The 19765-nt window shown below is 41.8% G+C and overlaps 1 protein-coding gene across 1 annotated transcript in view; it reads left to right on the top strand.

Moving 5' to 3' along the window:
• The window catches only part of SMYD3 (SET and MYND domain containing 3), a 1332179-nt gene that overhangs the window by 677194 nt on the left and 635220 nt on the right, over window positions 1-19765 (top strand). The gene's annotated exons all lie outside the window — the stretch shown is intronic.

Raw genomic sequence — 19765 nt, 5'->3', positions numbered from 1 at the left:
TCATCAATTCGCCATAACCCCAATATTAGGTGGATTGAGGTGGGAGGCACCGAGTACAAGTGCTCTCTATTTGCTGATGATGTCCTAGTATATATCACTCAATCACATATATCCATCCATGCTGTTATGGCTGAAATAGATCACTTTGTTACATGGTCAAATTTTAAAATCAATGCAGCGAAGTCTGAGGCCCTCGATGTCTCCCTCCCCAAATCCATATAGGATTCCATCCAGTCCAACTTTCCCTTTGCCTGGCCCTCACAGGGTATCAAATACTTAGGAATTCCTATTCATAGAGACCTCTCCCATCTATGTTATCTTAATTTTGGGCCCTTTATTGAACAACTCCATACAGACCACGGTTGGCAAGTTAGAACTGTAAGATTCACTACGTGAACCACTGGTGTTTTGTGGAAAAGCACATGTACACTGTGTTCCAAATTATTATGCAAAAAGTGTTTAGGAGTGATAAGGGAAGAATTTGTTTGTCAGTTAAACTCATTGATGGTGATGTGTGTCAGGGCTCTTTATATCACTGTAAGCAATTGCAGACACCTGTGCTAATTAGTTTGGCAGGTGTGTCCAATGAAAGGCAAGACTACTTAAGAAGGCTGTCTCACATTATTAAGCAGCCTACATTTTCTGCCAAAATGGGAAAGAAAAAGGATGTGTCGGCTGCTGAGAAGCAACAAATTGTGGAGTGTTTAGGTCAAGGCATGACTACAATCAACATTGTGCGATGATCAGGATGAAGTGTCTTGGCAATCAAGAAGTATGTAGCTGATTCACAGTACACACGTGTGCGTGCTGATAAGGGCAAATTGAGGACTCTTTCCTACAGGCAATTACGTCAGGTTAAAAGAGCAGCGGCAAAAAAGCCTTGTCATAGCAGCAGACAAGTTTTTGAAGCTGCTGGTGCCTCCAACATCCCCCGAACAACAAGATGCAGGGTCCTTCAGAGGTTTGCAGCTGTGCATACGCCATCCTGTCGACCTCCTCTATCCACTTCACACAAGCAGAAACGGCTCCAGTGGGCCAAACATTACATGAAGACTGATTTCAAAACTGTTTTGTTCACGGATGAGTGCCGTGCAGCGCTCGATGGTCCAGATGGATGGAGTGGAGGATGGCTGGTTGATGGACACCCCACGCAAACATGGCTACAGCGCCAACAAGGAGGAGGTGGAGTAATGTTTTGGGCTGGAATCATGGGGAGAGAGATTGTCGGCCCCTTTAGGATCCCTGAAGGCGCTAAAGATGAACTCCATAATGTATGTGGATTTTCTCAAACAGCACTTCCTGCCATGGTTCAAGAAGAAGAACCGTGTATTTCACAGCAAGATCATTTTTTTGCATGATAATGCACCATCTCATGCTGCACATAAAACATCTGCATCTCTGGCTGATAAGGGCATAAAAGGGGACAAACTTATGGTGTGACCCCCATGCTCCCCTGACCTCTACCCCATTCAGAACCTCTGGAGCATCATCAAAAGGAGTGTCTATGATGGCGGGAGGCAGTTCACGTCTAAGCAACAGCTCTGGGAGGGTATTCTGTCCTCATGCAAAACAATTGAAGCAGAAACCATCCAAAACCTGACAAATTCAATGGACGAGAGAGTTCAGAAGCTCCTTTCGAACAAGGGATCCTATGTGAAAATGTAACATCACCTAGAATAAAGTTTTGAGTTGAAAACTGTTTGATTTCAGTTTCTAATAACCTGCTAATGCTTATAATTTCAAAAATGACCATTTTTTTGGTCTTTATTAAAATGAAAAGGTTGATCGAAAAGTTTGGGGGATCTAAGAGTGTGGCAACCCAGTAGTCATGATTACTTCGAATTCTGACAATATGAGGGTCATGTTGCAGGTAGTGCAGCAAGAAGGCACTTATGTGTCTTGCGCATCTCGGAGCCCCAAAATTATTTTCGGGCTAGATGCAGCTAAAAATTATTATTAATTTTAAATCTGGTGGAGCTTAGTATAGATGGCCTAATAGAATCAGTGCTGCACACTGCTACAAAGCCCAAATTATTTTCCAGCCAAGATACAGATAAACATGATTAGTAATTTGAAAGCTTAAAACGGTTGGTAGGGTGATTTTAACCAATCATCAAGCTTTTACTCTCCCCAGGATGACACAGGGGTAGAAAAGTCGTTTCGGATCCATGATTTGTTCATCTTTATGAACGTGAGTCTGTCTACATTATCAGTGGAGAGCCGCGTGCGCTTATCTGTCAGCACACCACCAGCAGCGCTGAACACACGTTCAGACAGAACGCTGGCTGCGGGGCATGACAAGATCTCCAAGGCGTAAGTGGCTAGCTCCGGCCATTTATCCAGATTGGAAGCCCAAAAAGAGCAAGGGTCCAGTGACACAGTCGTGGCTTCAATGTTTACTTGGAGATACTCCTGTACCATCGTCTCTAGGCGTTGACTATGTGTCAGACTTCTTGTCTCCTGTGGCCTTGCAAAGGATGGGCTAAAAAAGTGGTGAAATGATTCCGCAAAATTGATGTTACCAGCAGATACTGTGGTTCTGTTACGGTTTGAGTGCTGAACACTTGACGGTCCCACGGTTGGCAAGTTGGAACTGTGAGATTCGCTACGTGCACCACTGGTATTTTGTGGAAAAGCACATGTAAGATTCTGCAACAGTCTCTGCTGATACTCCTGCATGCGTGCATCCCTTTCTATGGCAGGAATAATTTCTGCAAATTTACTTTTGTACCGGGGATCTAACAGTGTGGCAACCCAGTAGTCAGGATTATTTCTAATTCTCACAATTCGAGGGTCATGTTGCAGGTAGTGCAGCAAGAAGGCACTCATGTGTGTTGCGCATCCAGGAGCACCAAGTCCCTGTTGTGTTGGTGGCGAGGTAACAATCATGCTTCCTTCCTCTGTCCTCTCCCCCCAACCTCGCACAACAGAAATGTGATCAAGGTCTCCCTCATCTGATGAGTCTTCCATCAGTTCGTCCTCCACTTCTTCCTTGGCTCCTGCACCTTCCTCACTAGTTTGGCTGCTACCATGCGCCCTGGTAAAACCATCTCCCCCACCCTCACATGTCTGCCGCCTTGGTGCTGCGGACCGTCTGGACCTTGCAGATGTTAGCCCTTCCGCATACAACTCCTCCTCCTCTACTTCCTCCACCTCCTCTTGTGCCACCACCTGACTCCGAATTCTGTTTAACATGTGCTCCAGCATGTAAATCACCGGAATAGTCATGCTGATAATGGCATCGTCAGCACTAAACATCTTCGTCGCCATTTCAAAACTGTGCAGAAGGGTGCATAGGTCCCTGATCTGAGACCACTCCTCCAGCGTGATTTGCCCCACCTCTGGATCTCGTTGGCCCAGGCTATACGTCAGAACGTATTGCACCAGGGCTTGTCGGTGCTGCCACAGTCGCTGCAACATGTGCAGAGTTGAATTCCACTGGGTAGGCACATCGCATTTTAGCCGGTGAAGTGGCAGGCCCAACGACTTCTGTAGAGATGTAAGTCGCTGAGCTGCGGGATGCGAACAGCGTAAGTGAGCACACAGCGACCGTGCCCTCTGCAGAAGGCCATCTAGTCTGGGATAGTGGGCTAAAAATTGCTGGACAACCAGGTTCAACACGTGAGCCATACAAGGCACGTGTTTGACATTGCCCCGGCGAAGGGCCGCACCCAGGTTTGCAGCATTGTCGCACACGGCCTTCCCTGGTTTCAGGTCCAGTGGAGACAACCATTCATGAAATTGGTTCTCCAGAGCTGACCACAACTCCTCAGCTGTGTGACTCACATTTCCCAGACATTTCAAAGTAAAAACCGCCTGATGACTTTGAGCCCTACTGCCAGCATAGTAAGGAGGTGTGCAGGATCCCTTCTGCACAGTTAGAAAGCTTGTGGCATGACCAGACAGGCTTTGGGTGCAGGTGGAAGACCGAGAGGAGGTTGAGGAGGCAGAAGCAGTGGAGGAACTTTGACATAAAGAGGATTGACGCACAACTCGTGGGGACGGCAAGACTTGGACAGCAGCCCCTTGTCCTGCTGTCACCATAGTTACCCAGTGCCCAGTCAGCGACATGTAACGCCCCTGTCCATGCCTACTCGTCCAAGTGTCTGTGGTGAAATGCACCCTGTCACACACAGAGTTTCTCAAAGAAGCGGTGATGTTGTGTGCGACATGCTGGTGGAGCGCAGGCACACCTTTCTTTGAGAAGTAGTGCCGACTGGGCATCTGGTACTGGGGCACTGCGACGGACATAAGGTCTCGAAAATCTTCTGTGTCCACCAGGCGGAAAGGCAGCATTTCTGTAGCCAAGAGCTTGCAGATGGTGAAATTCAACCTCTTAGCTTTCTCATGGCTAGGAGGAAATGGTCTTTTACTTGTCCACATCTGAGGGACCGAGGGCTGGCTATTGTGCTTAGACGGGGTTGATAAGGGTGTCCCCGGCAAACTGCCGGTCTGTGAGGAAGATGCAGGCGGACATGTTAGGTTGCCTTGATCCAAAGGTGGTGCTATCGATGTCGGACAGCGCTCAACACCAGCTGGTGTTACCACCTCCAAAGAAAATGATGACCTGCCAATCACGCTGGCTGTTGCGGGTAAAGAGGTGGCAGGTCTGCGCCCCAAAACAGGTGTGACTGCTGTCCCCCCAGTCACAGAGGATGAAGAGGCCGCGGATGCACAAGATATGGCAGACGGTGGTTGGCCCGGCCGGCTAGGCCGCATTGTAGCACACTGAGCTTCCCACTGCAACTTATGCTTCATGTCCATGTGCCGGTTCATGCATGAAGTACTCAAACTATGTATTTTTTGGCCTCTACTTAGCTTTTGCTGACAAATGTTACAGATAACACGAGTTGGGTCATCTTTATCGATCTGAAAAAATGCCCAGGCTATGCAAGGCTTAGCACCCATGCGACCTGAAGAGCCACCACGACTTGTGGTGAGAGGCAGAGTTGTGTTTGAGGATGCAGTTGTTGACGTGCTTCCAGTACTACGTCTCTGTCCAGGAAGGCGCAACCTGACCTCGTCGTCACTAGCATCTTCCTCCACCTCCTCTGCTGACCTCATCTCTTGGCTGACTGTGGGTTGACAGTAAGTGGGATCTCCAACCTCATCATCATCACCCTGTGCGTTATCACACCCGTCGTCCTCAGAGCCAACCTGTTCCTGCCCTGACAAAAAACTAAAGTTGTCGCTCCAATCAGGTATTTGAGTCTCATCATCGTCTTCCTCATTGTCTCCACCAACAGGAGTTACAGTTTGGGAATGAGGGTCTACATTATGGTCAGAACCTTCTGCGTCTGGTCCTGGATACGACTCATAAAGATTCTGGGCATCAGTGCAGATCATTTCCTCGTCTGGATTCACAGAAGCGCTGGAGTCGACCTCTGATTCCCAGGCTATAGTATGAGTAAACAGCTCTGCAGACTCAACCATCTGTTCTACCTCATACTCAGACGGGCAGCTGGAGATTTGGGAGCTGTGAGGAAGCAAGTGCGATTTGGGTGACACCTTTGAGGACTGGAGTATTTGTGATGTTGAAGTTGATGTGGAGGAGAGCCCACTTAAAGGAGCACTTGATATCCGTTGAAGCACCTGCTGTTTTTGTGCCTCATCTGGAATTTGTAGCGATTGGCGTGGCCGTAAGAAAGGGATCTTATCACATTGTCCGCTAAAAGAAGTAGACATTTTAGTTTGGCTGGAAGATGGTCTTTCTTCTGCAGATGTTACTGTTGCTTTAACACCTACCCCACGGACACAACCTTTTTTCCCCTTCCCAACACGCCTATTCCCCTTTCCACCAGCAGCAGGCCTTTTTCCACTCATTTTGGTGGTTAACTAATTCCCAACTCTGGAGTTGTTTGCACAAAAAAACAATGGATGGGAACCGAGCAGAGCTGAGTGGCCAAACTGTGGTATTAGGCCAAAACTATTGGCTGGGTTAGATGCAGAAAAAAATTATATTCAATTTGCAACCTGATGGAGGTCAGTATAGATGGACTAATAGAGAAAGTCCCACACACTGCTAGAAGGCCAAATATTTTTTCAGAGCTAGATGCAGAAAAAAATTGTATTCAGTTTGCAACCTGATGGAGGTCAGTATAGATGGACTAATAGAACAAGTCCCACACACAGCTAGAAGGCCAAATATTTTTTCAGAGCTAGATGCAGATAAAAATTATTTTTAATTTGCAGCCTGATGGAGGTCAGTATAGATGGACTAATAGAGAAAGTCCCACACACTGCAAGAAGGCCAAATATTTTTTCAGAGCTAGATGCAGACAAAAAATTATTTTGAATTTGCAACCTGATGGAGGTCAGTATAGATGGACTAATAGAGAAAGTCCCACACACTGCTAGAAGGCCAAATATTTTTTCAGAGCTAGATGCAGATAAAAATTATTTTTTATTTGCAACCTGATGGAGGTCAGTATAGATGGACTAATAGAGAAAGTCCCACACACTGCTAGAAGGCCAAATATTTTTTCAGAGCTAGATGCTGAAAAAAATTATATTCAGTTTGCAACCTGATGGAGGTCAGTATAGATGGACTAATAGAACAAGTCCCACACACTGCTAGAAGCCCAAATATTTTTTCAGAGCTAGATGCAGAAAAAAATTATATTCAATTTGCAACCTGATGGAGGTCAGTATAGATGGACTAATAGAATGATGCTATGCCCAAAAGATTTTACTTCACTAGGTGCAGTAAAAAAATTGGTATTCTATACACAGGTGGTATATCTTGCAACACAGATAGGCTACTCCACTGACTAACACACTCTGCAATAGGCCAAAAAGGATTAGCTTTGCTAGATTCAGCCAAATGCTGTGAAAAAAACTTGCACAGCACTGGCACAGACCTGCCTGGCAAAAACTGATAGGAACTGATGTAACCTAGTCCTGAAAAGGACTGCAATTACAATTAGTCTTTACTCCCACAATCTATCTATTTAAGAGCACAGACCTGCCTGATAAAAGTCGTAGGAAATGCTGTAACCTAGTCCTTAAAAGGACTGCAATCACAACTATTCCCTACTCCCAAGCTATCTGTAGATTTGTGCGAAAATTGGCTTGAAATTAACAAGGTATAGCGCACACAGCAACAGCGGTGCCGTCTAACACGCAGCTGCAGCAGTGAGAAAATGGTGGCGACGGGGAAAATGGCTGGGTCTTATAGGGCAAGGACATGTGACATACACTGCCAATGACACATGCCCTTGCTTGTGTGAAAAAAAGCACTTCGCTCCGTGTGTGCGCTGCTGATAGGCTGACAGATTGCACCTCCCCACTGTAAATGCGGGAAAGAGAAAAAAAAAATGGAGATCTTCATTATTCCTGCAGAGATCCATCCCCTGCCCCTCCCCCGCCCCGCTGTACACTCAAACTGCGTATTAACATTAATTTTCATCATTACTGAGAAAAAATCCAGTTATGATTTTGGTGCACAAACAGTTAACGAACATAACCTCGAACAGCCGAATTTTTCTCAAATTGTTCGTGTTCGCCGAACGGCTCGAACACCGCCCAAAACAGCTCGAATTTGAGATTGGCGAACAGTTCGAGTCGAACAACGCTCATCTCTAGTCATTATATATGTACACTGGAGAGATTGAAAAGTATTTCTATCCCCATTCCGTCTAAAACTATAAAATATCATATCACTCTTTCTTGTCTTATTTGCCACTTCATGTGATTTTACTACAACTTACCTTGACCTCATGTCATAGCATTGGTGCTGCTTCTGAGTGTTCCCACTCCCTTTTGAGATGCTATATCAGAGATTAGGGTGCAAGGCTTGCTCTTTATGAAAAGCTTGCCCAATTACAAAGCTTTCTCTCTTCAGTCCCAGATGAGGGGGCATGGTTTGCATCTTACTCCCTATGAGAGCCTGCCCTCTGACTAATGCTTATCACAGGTTGTGTGTGAGTTTGATGTCCTTCTCCCCCTCACTCTTCTTGCTGTGCTATACTACCTAGCCTCTCTTCATGCTTCACCAGCTCTCACTCCACTGTCTTTGACAGGTCACAGACAAGCTATGAAGGTGCAGTCAGGCAGCACAGAACAATTTACTGACATACACTTTCACAGCTCATTTTACACTCCTTGACATATATACATTGCAATATAGCACAGCAGGGAGATGAGGGGGCATCAGACCCACACACAACTTATGATCAGCTTTGCTTAGGGGGCTGGCTTGCATTAGGAGTAAAATACAAGCCACGCCTTTTGATCTGTGATTGCAGGGAGAATATTTGTTTAGGGGGCTACAAACAAAAATAATAAGCACTCTGCTTTCTCATGATGCACATAGAAGTAATCAAGATAAAAAAGGTAAAAGGTCCCAGCACTCATGATTTCAATGCAGTTTCTCTTTATTTATTTCTTTGAAACCAAAGATCCATGCAGGGTAAGAGGTTAAAATTATTGATATAGCTGTTAATGTTTTATACTATACACATGGATGTTTTAATACTGCATCAATAAAGTTGAAGATTTTATCCATCCAGCTGGATTTTCCTCTCTTCTTACCCCATGTTTTCTACTACCACTTTTTTGACTTACTTTAGACCATTTTTTCACCAAATGCACAATCATAAGATACATCTCACCCCCTTGTCAGGCAAGGTGTAAAAAGTTGCTGAAATACATAATAAATCTGGCATCATGACTCTGTTGTAGAATATCCCGGAGCTAGCGTCTCCTTCCCTATCTCTAAAGCTAGGGGCGCCCTAGCTATCCTTGGTGATACTGATACACTACTGATAGAGAAGACGCCAGCACCACGTGCCCTGCTGAGCTCCTAAGTCAGCCTTTATCTGTCTCCTCCCCCACCCAGGCAAGTGAGGAGTAATAATGTATAAGAATGCACAAACCAGACTAACAAGGGAAGACATACAGGGATAAATGAAAATACCAATCATACAAATATGCACTCACAAACAACAAAGTGGAACACCGTGTAGTAAAGGGAAGGAAAAACCAAATTAGAAAGGATGAGAATGTGCACTCAGGCAAATGACCAATTGTCAGTCTTTAGAACAACACTCCCAACACCTCCTCAAACAACCAACACCTTCAACTCCAGAACCAGACAGTATGACACTAACACTAGCAATCCCTGATTGCCAGAGGCAAGTATAGATAGCAGAGGAAAGTGACCAACACTGAACAGCTGAGACCATCAAGGCAAGAAAGCTCAGAAGCTCTCAACTGAACAGATTAATCCCAGCATTGCTAGAAGAAACCTGCACTTTTTAATATGACGGTGAAGTACTTCTAATAGGTGCAGAAGTATGTGAAATCAGACACCGTGGTCTTCTGACCCCTCTCTGTCACGGTAAACCCGTGACATCTGGAGTATGTCATGCCTGACAGAATTTTTGTCAAAAGTGAGCCAGAATTTTAACCCCTTTTAAGTGGAAAAACCATAGCCCATTGTTTTTCATTAAGTGACAGAGCTGAATTAATGTTTGCGTGGGCCTACAATATTTTTAAGTGATTTCTTTTTCACTTTTTTACAATTGAATGAATGCCTTTTGATAAAGGACATGGAAGCTGGACTCTAAGCCAGGTGGGCTAGCCAGCACTATTCTATGGGCTTGTTATTTTATGTTTTACCTTCTGCTGGACAAATGCTGTATTTACGTTTTCTGGTGACGTGGTTTATGAGGACTGCAATAAGCCAGCCACAATGTGAATAGAAACGGTTCCTGTGTCTGCTTCTTTAAGAAACTGAGTGAGTCGATCTACCACAAGGGGCAGAGACCCAAATTCCAACAATGTATCACTTTATGGGCTACTTAGTGTAGTTTTGATAAAATCACTGTTTCCCTTCTGCAGATCTACCAATGCTATGAATGCTGAGCTGTGTATAACCCTACCACTGATTGGACAAAGAAATCTGCCAATCAGTGGTGAGGGCGGAGTTATACAGAAATCATGAGTATGGGTGACTACCAAGCAGCAGGTTTACTAGTCTTCTAATGATAAAGTCACTGTTTTATCATCATGAAATTATCAAAACTACACTAAGCAGCCCAGTAAGTGTTACATCCGTGGATTCAGGATCTCTGTCTCTACATTATGTTGCTCTCAGATTAGTTGGAAAAACCTGGTGACAGATTTCTTTTAAATATTTATTTTTTAAAACTGTGGTGATAGAGGCCCCTTCAAGCTCCAAGGTAGTAGAGTTCTCGGAAATTTCCCTATTTGCTCTCCCTACAATCAAGCTATGTGAGGAGGACAAGTTGCAACATTTTAATGTAGTGCAGAACTACTATGTATCAAAATGCCATTTTTAAAGAAAAAAAAATACCTGACACAGTACATATTGTCTTAATTGACAGAAAAAGAGAACAGGATTTATTATGTGAACGGTGTTAGTAAATTGTTTTCTCTAATTGCCTAGGCATCATGATGTTGTGACATCAACTCAAAATTTAGGGCATGTAGTAATTATATAGTACCTTGCTGTTAAAAGTAAAAGAGAATTTACATAGCTTTTAAAAGATCTAAAAAAAGGCACAAAAAGATAAATGAAATCCTGCTGAGTAAAGACCTCATTACCAGAAAGTTCTTGCACACACACACTTTTTTTATTTTATTTTTAATAGTAGGTACGATTGAAAGCGTTATTTGAATTTACTAATTTTAATGGCTTTCATTTAAGATCAAACAGAACAACTGATTGGAAAGGAAATAAATGGGAATATAAACAAACATCAAATTAAAAGATCTAAAACGCCAATCAGGAGAAGCCAAGAATAGTTTTGTCTAATTTGCTTTCTGAAAAATGTTTTTCTTGTGTTTTACTGAAAAGACTGAATTAGATTAATTCAGTGTTGGCAGAAAATTTTTATCTTAAATGAGATCCACAGATTTGTCTGTTTTGTAGTTAGAGTGCATATTAAATATTAATAGGCTGTGATGTACATAAGCTACTTCTTCACAATAGATAGTAAGTCTTGTTTTCATTTTTCATGAAAATCTGGTTAATTAAAACAATACGTATGAAAGACTGTTTACATGCAGTATAAGATTACATTCTACAAACTGAGAGCATGAATGCAACCAAAAATAGTCCAAAAAAAATAGAAACTATTTTTTTAGATAATAGATATGAATACAAGACGATGATGAAATAAAATGTAAAAGGTAAATCCACGCAAATGCGAAGGGTGAGACATCTTGGATCCCTGATTTTATTGTCGATAGAGATTGGGGCACATCTGAATATGAATGCAGCCAATATTGCCAATATAGTATATAAGAATATATGGCAAATTTTTCCTAAAAATTTGACTTGTGGTAAATAAATTTGTTGCAGATCGCTGGTGCTCCAATTGCCTTAAAAGTTGTGCATCACACTCTGACTTTATTAATGTTGTGTTTGCTTTAATGGGATTGAAAAGAATTGACCTAAAAGTGACCTCACCACAGAAACAAATGATAACTCAGTAGTAACCAACTGTCAATTTAATAATACAGTGCACTAAAAGACTTTTCATGTATTTTTAAAATTAAAAAATCAATGGTCCCCTTTAGTCATTTCTGATCAGGCAGACTGTTTTGTGCAGAACACTAACTCAACTGACAGTGTTGCTGTCAGAGGTAACATCTTCCTGCTGCAACTGATATGAGTGATGTGCCATACATATTTACCATGATGTGCAATCCTCAACTTACTCTTCACTAATATGCTTGCCTGAGGCAAATGAGGACAATTGTAACCTGTTTTTGGTAGTAGTATTGCCTGGATAGCTGATGCCAACTCTGGTGCTGCTGCTAGCTTCTCCCACATTCTGAATTGTGGCATGGGTTATTTTTTTCTTTTATACAACCCATTCCATTGCCATTGCCACTTTTTCTTTCACCTTGCATTTTGTACAATAGTATAATAAACTTTTGACAATCTTTTCAACCACAATTATTGAACCCTTGCCGAAAAGGACATATAAAGAAATGCTAGGTAGTTAGGTATACTTATAGAAAGCAAAATGTGGCATTAGGATACAGTACAGGTGTGGCATGTATGGTTGTCAAATTAAACTAGTAAAACAGGCATGCAAAAACAAACATGCACAGTTGAATGCCTACTTTTTTATATTTCTTTTTTATATATTTTTTCAACAAAATTTAACTCTGTTCCCAAAAATAGCAAAATAAGTACTGCTATTTTAGTGCATGATTAAAAATGCCGGTACCTGCAACATTGCGTTGTTTTGGAGTGATGTGTACAGATGTAAAATTTGACTGGCAAAACAGAAAAAAAATTGTTTGTGATATCCACACTTTGTAAAGTAGATCGTGCAGTTAAATGTCTGTATTTTAGAGAGTTTTCTTTTGTATTTAAAAAAAAATTCCCTCTTAACAAAAATGATTGCACAAGAAATGAAAAGAATCAGTACAGTCACTTGTGACAAGCAAGCACACCATATCTGATACTAAATTCAGATTTTTTTTTTAACTGTAAAAACGATTGCGCTGTCTTGCTTCTGCTTTCTATTACATTCAAAATTAAGAAAAAAATATGTAAGTGTAATTGAAATACAGTAGGACAGATGCCAGCTTCATAATATAACTGTTCAATTGCACATAGTGAAGTGCTGCCCTTGTCAAATGAATGTCTGTATAATTCACAGACCACTACTCTTATATAATTCAGTGCTGCTGTTACACAATACTTAATTGTCTGGAGTATTTGTTCGCTGTTTGAAGACTTTCTCTTCCTATCTCTATTGCTGAACTATGACACCTCTGACTATCCTTAAATCATCATAAAAGGGCTTTTATACAGGCTATGGTAGTCCCACCTGATTGGTTGCACTATTCCATATAATATAGCTGCAAGGCATTATGGGGAAGCCTATGCAGTCACACCTGAGGTCATTTCAGTCCTCTCTGACTGATGCAGTTTTCTGCAATGTGTAAAAGTGAGATGTACGTTTTTTTGCGCAAATCAAATCTGGAATTGTTCGAATTCACTGTGACCTGTCAATGTCAAAAAAATCATCTAAAATTCTATTCATATCAAATCAATTTGATCATCATACATTTGTGAGGCCTAGTCCCAGTAAGTTAGTAAGTTAGTGTTAGTATAGGGAGTACAATTGGGGGAGAAAGGTTGAACTGGATGGATCTAGGTCTTTATTCAACCTACGTTACTATGTTACTATCTCTACATATTTATTAAGTAAATGAATTATAGCGCATAGGGCACATGAGTAAAACCTAATTTATATAATATAAGAAAGCAAATCAAGGATATACAGTAATATTAATAGGGTGCAGTCAAGGAATCCAGTTACCCACCACACCAAATGTGCATTTTTGGAAATCTATGGGGAAAAAATTGCTCATCTAAAAATCCAAGAACTACTATCTACTCCTAATGCATACATGTTTTAAAATATTTACAGTAACTTGTTTGGTGGGTAGTCATTGAATATATTTTGTATGGTTGATTATACAGTATTATTAATTATGTACAGTACAGACCAAAAGTTTGGACACACCGTCTCATTTAAAGATTTTTCTGCATTTTCATGACTATGAAAATTGTACATTCACACTGAAGGAATAAAAACTATGAATTAACACATGTGGAATTATATACTTAACAAAAAAGTGTGAAACAACTGAAAATATGTCTTATATTCTAGGTTCTTCAAAGTAGCCACCTTTTGCTTTGATGACTGCTTTGCACACTCTTGGCATTCTCTTGAAGAGCTTCAACAGGTAGTCACCGGAAATGGTCTTCCAACAATCTTGAAGGAGTTCCCAGAGATGCTTAGCACTTGTTGGCCCATTTGCCTTCACTCTGCGGTCCAGCTCACCCCAAACCATCTCGATTGGGTTCAGGTCTGGTGACTGTGGAGGCCAGGTCATTTGGCGTAGCACCCCATCACTCTCGTTCTTGGTCAAATAGCCCTTACACAGCCTGAAGTTGTGTTTGGGGTCATTGTCCTGTTGAAAAATAAATGATGGTCCAGCTAAACGCAAACCGGATGGAATAGCATGCCGCTGCAAGATGCTGTGGTAGCCATGCTGGTTCAGTATGCCTTCAATTTTGAATAAATCCCCAACAGTGTCACCAGCAAAGCACCCCCACACCATCACACCTCCTCCTCCATGCTTCACAGTGGGAACCAGGCATGTAGAGTCCATCCGTTCACCTTTTCTACATCGCACAAAGACAAGGTGGTTGGAACCAAAGATCTCAAATTTGGACTCATCAGACCAAAGCACAGATTTCCACTGGTCTAATGTCCATTCCTTGTGTTCTTTAGCCCAAACAAGTCTCTTCTGCTTGTTGCCTGTCCTTAGCAGTGGTTTCCTAGCAGCTATTTTACCATGAAGGCCTGCTGCACAAAGTCTCCTCTTAACAGTTGTTGAAGAGATGTGTCTGCTGCTAGAACTCTGTGTGGCATTGACCTGGTCTCTAATCTGAGCTGCTGTTAACCTGCGATTTCTGAGGCTGGTGACTCGGATAAACTTATCCCAGAAACAGAGGTGACTCTTGGTCTTCCTTTCCTGGGGTGGTCCTCATGTGAGCCAGTTACTTTGTAGCGATTGATGGTTTTTGCAACTGCACTTGGTGACACTTTCAAAGTTTTCCCAATTTTTCGGACTGACTGACCTTCATTTCTTAAAGTAATGATGGCCACTCGTTTTTCTTTACTTAGCTGCTTTTTTCTTGCCATAACACAAATTGTAACCAGTCTACTCAGTAGGACTATCAGCTGTGTATCCACCTGACTTCTGCACAACACAACTGATGGTCCCAACCCCATTTATAAGGCAAGAAATCCTACTTATTAACCCTGACAGGTCACTCCTGTGAAGTGAAAACAATTTCCGGTCACTACCTCTTGAAGATCATCAAGAGAATGCCAAGAGTGTGCAAAGCAGTAATCAAAGCTAAAGGTGGCTACTTTGAAGAACCTAGAATATAAGACATATTTTCAGTTGTTTCACACTTTTTTGTTAAGTATATAATTCCACATGTGTTAATTCATAGTTTTGATGTCTTCAGTGTGAATGTACAATTTTCATAGTCATGAAAATACAGAAAAATCTTTAAATGAGACGGTGTGTCCAAACTTTTGGTCTGTACTGTATATACACACACACACACACACACACACACACACACACACACACACACACACACAGGTGCATCTCACAAAATTAGAAAATCAACAAAAAGTTAATTTATTTCAGTTCTTCAATACAAAAAGTGAGAATCCTATATTCTATAGAGTCATTACAAACAGAGTGATCTATTTCAAGTGTTTATTTCTGTTAATAATAATGATTATTGCTTGCAGTCAATAAAACACAAAGGTCATTATCTCAGTAAACTAGAATAATTAACAAAAAAAAACCTGCAAAGGCTTCCTAAGTTTTTAAAAAGGTCCCTTAGTCGGTTTCAGTAGGCTCCACAATCATGGGGAAGACTGCTGACTCGACAGATGTCCAGAAGGCAGTCACTGACACACTCCACAAGGTCCCAGAGTTCCAATTTTCATTTAGAAATCAAGGTCCCAGAGTCTGGAGGAAGGGTGGAGAGGCACACAATCCAAGCAGCTTGAGGTCTAGTGTGAAATTTCCACAATCAGTGATGGTTTGGGGAGCCATGTCATCTGCTGGTGTAGGTCTATTGTGTTTTATCAAGACCAAAGTCAGTGCAGCCATCTACCAGGAAATTTTAGAGCACTTCATGCTTCCCTCTGCCGACAAGCTTTTTGGAGATGGAAATTTCATTCTCCAGCAGGACTTGGCACGTGTCTACACTTCCAAAAGTACCAATACCTGGTTTCAAAACAACAGTATCACTGTGCTTGATTGGCCAGCAAACTCGCCTGACCTTAACTCCATAGAGAATCTATGGGGTATTGTCAAGAGGAAGATGAGACATCAGACCCAACAATGTAGACGAACGGAAGGCTGCTATCAAAGCAACCTGGGCTTCCATAACACCTCAGCAGTGCCACAGGCTGATCGCCTCCATGCCACGCCAAATTGATGTAGTAATTAATGCAAAAGGAGTCCCGACCAAGTATTGAGTGTATTTACTGAGCATACATTTTAGTAGGCCAACATTTCGGATTTTAAAATCATTTTTCAAGCTGTTATAAAATATTCTAATTTACTGAGATAATGACTTTTGTGTTTTCATTGGCTGTAAGCCATAATCATCAACATTATCAGAAATAAACACTTGAAATAGATCACTGTTTGTAATGACTCTATATAATAATACGTAGGAGCTGTTTGTATTTAATCATTTATATTGTAATTATTTATGACAACTTGGAGACGCTAATTATACAACAGCCTCATGTGTGCACCTTCTATTGGGTCCATTATTTGATACACTGTGCAATTATGTTTTTCTTAACTATTGCTACCATAGTTACACAGTATTTACCCCTTATATTATTCTGGAGTCAGATGAGCTTACTGCATCTGTCTCTGGTATTGCCTATGTTGCCTGTGTGATTTTTACCACCTGTATTTGCATGTTATGCCTCAAAGGAGATCTCATTTACATGTATAAATATATGTGTGGTCAGTACAAAGGACTAGTACATGACTTGTTCCTTCCAAAGTCCATACTAAGGACCAGGGGGCACTCATCATAGGTGGAAGAAAGGCGATTCCGGCACCTAAACAGGAAAGGGTTCTCTACAGTCAGAGCAGTCGACTGTGGAATGTTCTACCGCAAGAGGTAGTAATGGCAGACACTATAACAGCTTTAAAAAAATGTCTGGATGATTTCCTTAGTACAAATAACATTGTGGGTTACAGTTAATTTAGTGACAAAAAATGTATAATTGATGGAGGAGGGTTGAACTTGAAGGACTTAGATCTGTTTTCAACCTGTCTAACTATGTGATATATCCCCTTAGAGACCAATCCAAAATTATTCATATCTGACCTGTGTCACTTTAATAGCTTTGGAATGTTTCAACATATCCCAGAGATTTTTTAGAATGTTTTTTTGTTTTATGTTAGTGGTAAAATTAGGTTGATATGATTTGGTTTATTTATGAAAATATTGGAAATTTGAGGAAAAAGTTTGATAAATTAGCAATTTTCAAACATTGAATCTTTTTACCTTCAAACCAGAAAATCATACTATACAAACTAGATAATAAATATTTCCCTATTGTCTACTTTGTTAGTATCATTTTTCAAGTGTCCTTTTATTTTGTTAGGATGTTAAAAAAAAAGGTATAAAAACTTAGCAGCTACTTTTCATTTTTTCAACAAATTTACAAAATTATTTTTTTAGAGATTTATAAAGTTTTGAAGAGACTTTGGGGGTCCTGTATATTGGATAACCCCCAAAATTGATAACATTTTAAAAATAGCAGCCCTCAGCACTCAAAACTGCTGCCAGGTAGTTTAACACTTCAAGTGGTTCAAAAAAATTAACACAAAGTGGAATGAATGAAATATAGCTGGTAGCTCCCAAAAACCATCATTTGGTCTCAGATTGCAATGGCAAACATTGCGATCATACAATCACAATCTTGGGGTGCCAATGGAGTTAAAGAAGGGGTCCTCTACCTCTGTTAATTTTTTAGATCTGGGTATTGCTATTGGCAACAGCATGTAGGCAATTAAATGGCCATGGTCGATGCTAGTTCCGATAGACGATGCAGCAGGGAGTTGACTATAGTATACTGTACAGCTAACACTCTCTGCATTCTCACCCGTTGGGGGGGGATACTATTCTTTTATTTCTCAGGTCAGTAAAAAGGCATATTCGCGGTCGTTAATGGGTTATTATCTTTTGCATGAACATCAATAAGGCTTCTTTGTATATTTGTATAATCAATGCTTCCTCTACTGTTTTGTATAGCGTATGTGTGGCACCCCAGGGGTCTGGTTTCCACAGTAATGTAATGTTATGTCTGAGAGCAGGTGGGAGGTCCTTTGGTCAGGGATCCTGTGCATGCCACACCTCCTGCCCAGTCTTGGGAGGGGAACAACTTCCCCTATATAAACCCGGGGCTGAGGCAGGGTTAGGAGTCAAGGAGAGTAGAGACGAGAAACAGTCATAGGAAGAAACAGCAGAAGCTCAGTGGGAGCAATACTACTACGAGTCAGGGGCTGGCAGCTGCAGAGCTCGCCCTGACTGAGAAGCTTTCTTACCGGACCCGGCGTCCGAGGCTGTGGGGACTAACTCTTACCCAGCAGCAGAAGCCGACCGGCAGGGGATTTCAGGTCCTCAGGCCCAGAAACCCGAAGGCAAGGTCACACGCGTGGGACCAGCACCGCCATCGTGGAGCGGAAGCCATTAGAAGGCCCCGAGTCACCGGCCATACGGGTGAGCACCACACGGCACACTCAGGGACGTGGGCTACTTATATCCGCTTCTAGCAAGGTAGCCAGAAGAGTACAGTCAGTTTGGGAGGCCTACAACTCCGCCTGGCCAGGGGAGATCCCATCTGCTCAAGGACTGACCAGGCCCCGTTCGCTAGCAAGTACTCCGGGAGGGTCTATCGTTGTTACCAGTAAAGACCCTGAATTACACCGCACCGTCTCTGAGTGGTTCCTGCTACCCCCATCTTCCACGTCGGCTGCCCTGAGGCCATACCCCTCCCGTTGGGGGTTATACTATCACGCTGCACAATTCTACACCGGCCTCAGCGGTCTGCCCTGCAGCGGCAGCTCCATAGCTGCAAATCAACGGGTGGCGTAGTCGACACTCAAATAACACCTATCAAGACTGCCACACACTGAGTTTGACTCCCTGGGCACGGACCGGGTCCCCACCACTCGGAGACTACAACCCTCATCTGATCCGGTTCCGGGTAAGCCCCCGTGCGCGAGACGCTGCGCGACATAGCAGGCCCAGGGGCGCGTCATATGTAGTTGCTATATGGAAAGCAGCTGTGGGTGATGTTTGATGATTTGTTTTCTAGGTTTTGGTGTGTTAGCTGCTTAGCGAAAAGCATCCACAATAAGCGTATTCTCCCAATTGTGTTTCCTTGTTTCCTAGGCCCTCTAGTAATGAAATGGTAACACAGACTAACAAAAAATAGTTTAAGAAATACTTCCTTTAAGCTGAAACCTGCATTTTCATCACAACCTTTCTCATCAAATAGAGACCTTCAGAAAGCAGAGAATGTTTTTACAATTTTACAATGATAAACAATAACCAAGGAAGTTCTACATTTCTTCTGCTGTGTCTGTTAAAAAATGACCTTTTTATTATGAGGTCTTAGTCTTGAAGTTCATTGCTTCATGGGATTTGCGATCTTGGCAGAAACATCTATGGATGTGATATGCTTGAGACTAGAAACACTATTAGTATTATCAGGAGATGAGAGCAGATCAAAACGTATAATCATGTAAAGTTGATACTTGTATTATCTTTAAATTATATAAGTTTCCAGTTTTTTGTGTTGTGTAATCGATCCCTCTGTCCCGCTGTTCAGTATGGTTTGTTAATAACTGAGATGTTTATATTGTTCTTTTTTTCTCTAAATGCAGTGGCGACCAAAAGTTTTGCATTTTTTTTAAAAGTGTGATTGTACTAGAAATAATCATCAAAAACATTTGCTAACGTGAGAAAAGTAGGAAACCTAATGTCATTGTTAAGTACCAAATATATTTGCAATCAAATTATTCATTCCCCATTGCATTTTAGGTTTATTAGCAAAATTTTGCAACATTCTGCTGCTGTTTGCAATAAACCAATTTAATGAAGAACAATTTAAAGAGATCAACACAACTAATGGACTTT

The sequence above is a fragment of the Phyllobates terribilis genome, unplaced genomic scaffold (genome assembly GCF_046119375.1).
Source record: "Phyllobates terribilis strain yellow unplaced genomic scaffold, ASM4611937v1 Scaffold_3__8_contigs__length_932513732, whole genome shotgun sequence".
NCBI classification, from domain to species: domain Eukaryota; kingdom Metazoa; phylum Chordata; class Amphibia; order Anura; family Dendrobatidae; genus Phyllobates; species Phyllobates terribilis.
This window is presented reverse-complemented; position numbering and strand designations above follow the sequence as displayed.